Below are 3,534 nucleotides of genomic sequence, written 5' to 3' on the forward strand. Positions count from 1 at the left end.
AAAATATTGTCTACCATGAAGCCCTGTGAAGAAGACCAGGCCAGCAGCCACTCTATCATTACACCTTTAAAGTCGGGGAACCAGTTAGGGGCCCACTGGATCTCTCTCGGCAAACCAGAAAATTGCATCGGCCAGCATGACCACTACCTCCAAGCCCATTATATTTATATATATATATATGTGTAGAAACTCTGCCAAATCAGACTGGAGCCTGGTGTTGCCATCCGGTTTCACCAGTCCTCAGTCAAATCGTCCAACCCATGCTAGCATGGAAAGCGGACGTTAAACGATGATGATGATGATGATGATGTGTGTGTGTGTATGTATGTGTTTGTCCCACCACCACCATTGCTTCACACCTATGCTGGTGCATTTAGAGACTGATAGAATAAGCACCAGGTTTACAGGGAATAAGTCCAGGGGTGAATTTCTTTGACTAAAGGCCGGTGCTCCAGCATGGCCACCGTCAAATGACTGAAACAAGTAAAAGAATAAAAAGATTGCCTGGAAAACGTTCTGTACCACGAAACCAAGAAGGTTCTTTGAATATGTTCGATGTATCTTAAGGTTAAATAGTAATTCTGTTTGTGTAACAGATATTTTGGTTGGATTAGATAGTCGTTGGTGTTACATTACTTTCTAAATTCTGCAAGTGTCACAATATACTTTTCTGTGCCTGAAATTTTTGTAAGGGGCGGGGTGACTAGTTGATTAGATCGATGTCAGTACACAAACGTGTTCTTAATTTATCAACCCTGAAAGGGCGAAAGGTAAAGTCGACCTCGGCAGAATTTGAACTCAGAATGTAAAGACAGACGGTCATAATATACAAACATTTCTCATGGCACCAGTACACTCTTTACAGATGCTTTACATTTTAAAAATATTTTCCACCATTATCCGCAAGGTGGTTTCTTCTCCGATGTGGATGTTCTCAGCAATTTCTTCTAAACTCTGGGGAATGGGGGGGGGGGTGCTTGGATTATGATCTCAAGCCCTTGGCTTCAGTTATTTTGATTTTATCCTCAAGCCCCATTAGAAGGGCTGAGATAATCCAGATGACATTTATTTCTGGTGGGATCTCTTCAATAACTATTTTGGGTGTTCTCCTACCCATATAGGTTGGTAATAAAACGACTTGATTGGTTTTTATCGGTTGGAGCCAATGTTTTATAACCTTTTCCTCGTTTTTGAAGTACACCACCACTGTGGCATATCTTCTCCCTCTGGTCAGGAACTCGATGTCTTGCCAGATGGGTTGTAGACACTTCTCGATTTGTTCTTTGGATGCCTTGTCCATTTTCTTGTCTTTTATTATCATAGTCTTATATGTAATTATTTTCCTCTTTGTTTCTTCGATAAGTTCGTTAGGGAGGATGGCTTTAACATCAAAACCTCCCCTTTCGAACATACCTCTGTATTGTCGCAGTGAGTCTAACTCTATGTTTAATTTGTCTTTTCTCACACCGGCTGCGGTGGCAAAAAAGACTTTCTTTTTGTCGTCTTCTGTCGGGTTTACTTTTCTGTTATTCATTTCAGCATTTATTTTCCCTTCTTCGTTCCGTTGTTTCGTTTACTGCATTTATGTGGCTTTCGTTCACATTTTCGTTATTTTGACTTGTTTTACGGTTTATCTTTTGGTTAGCCTGGTCAGGGTTAGAAGACTTGCCATCCGAATTCATTTTCACACATTTTTTTTTTCCAAAATACTTTCTTAAAAAATTATTTTCCTTTCAAAATTTATGGAAGGGAACAACAGTCCACTACGTCTGTTAAAACAACGTAGAGCAATAACAAAAGATCCAAACTCAACAATGAATAATAATAATAACAATTCTCGCAAAGACAAATTAACTACAGCGTGCTAACGTTTCTTATTTCTTTATTGCCCACAGGGGGCGAGACATAGAGGGACAAACAAGTACAGAGTAAGGGACTAAGTCGATTACATCGACTCCAGTGCATAACTGGTACTTAATTTATCGAATCCGATAACAACAGTCGAAATACCATTAAGCATTTCGCCCGACGTGCTAACGGTTTCTGCCAGCTCGCTACCTTTGCACAGATATAAATATTCACACATATACACACAAAAATAATCAGGTGCAATAAACTAAAATATGAAGAGATTTAAGAAGAGTTATCTCTCTTAAATATTACAGGCAGGAGATACGCATGCGCATATATCATATTCGTTTTGAATGTCTCGTGCATGAATTCTTCTTAGTCACCTTATAATACGTTTAAAATGTTTACAAAACGTATTTATAATTTATTTCTAAACTAACCGATACACAAATGTAACAATACTATCCTTTATGGAACATTTCCGTAAGTATTAAACAATGAAAGCATTTGATGTTTTTAATTCTGTAGACGTTTGGTCTTTGGCGCGTCGATTCTTTGTCTTTTCTATGTTTTATGAATGAGAGATGTCCTTGAATTGTGCGAGATCTGGCTGCTATTTCTAGCTATGGGAGAGATATATATCTATAATTTGTGCGAGATCTGGCTGCTATTTCTAGCTATGGAAGGGAGATATCTATAATTTGTGCGAGATCTGGTTGCTATTTCTAGCTATGGAAGGCAGATATCTATAATTTGTGCGAGATCTGGTTGCTATTTCTAGCTTTGGAAGGCAGATATCTATAATTTGTGCGAGATCTGGCTGCTATTTCTAGCTATGGAAGGGAGATATCTATAATTTGTGTTCGACTCGGCTGTTATTTCTAGCTATGGAAGGGAGATATCTATAATTTGTGCTCGACTCGGCTGTTATTTCTAGCTATGGATGAAAGATGCCCTCAATTGGTGCGGAATACCTCATGCGCATAAGTTGGATATTACCCGATTTGAGGGAATTTTTTCAAATTATCTTCGCTATTCATTTGAAACTGATGAGAGTGGGGAAGCCTTTTATAAAAAGTCACCAAAATCTCATTTCCGCCCGCTTTTACGACACCGAACACCATTACAATTCGGCGGACCTGGCGCACAGTCTCCCCCACCCTCAAACAAACCTTTCCGTTTTATTTATACATTTATTTTCACCGGATTCCCATGTTTTCGATGATGGAGTTTCCGAATAGGCAAAAAACGGAAAGACTTCCTTTTGTACCCCCAATCTCACTTGGTTTTACGACAACGAACACCATTACAATTCGGCGCACGATCTCCCACCCCATAAGACCTTTCCCTTTTATATATATATAGAATTAAAAAATTTTTTTTTTTTTTTACACCGGATTCATGTTTTCGATGGCGAAGTTTCCGAATATACAAAAAACCAGGTTTTCAAAATTTTTAGTCACCCCACTCCTCGCCCCCGAAATTTTAAATTTTTTAACAAGGAATGTTACTGCTGGTTTGAGTTGAAATCTGTTTCTTTGGCTACTGACTGGCCGGAGCTATCTGTCTGTCTGTCTCTCTCTCACTCTATCTATCACTCGTCCACCTTCGTTTGTTTCCGTAGTTTAAACTTTATAAATAAATATATTTCATTTCATGTTCAGTTTAAACTTTATAAATAAA

This window comes from Octopus bimaculoides, chromosome 28, assembly GCF_001194135.2.
Source record: "Octopus bimaculoides isolate UCB-OBI-ISO-001 chromosome 28, ASM119413v2, whole genome shotgun sequence".
NCBI classification, from domain to species: Eukaryota; Metazoa; Mollusca; class Cephalopoda; order Octopoda; family Octopodidae; genus Octopus; species Octopus bimaculoides.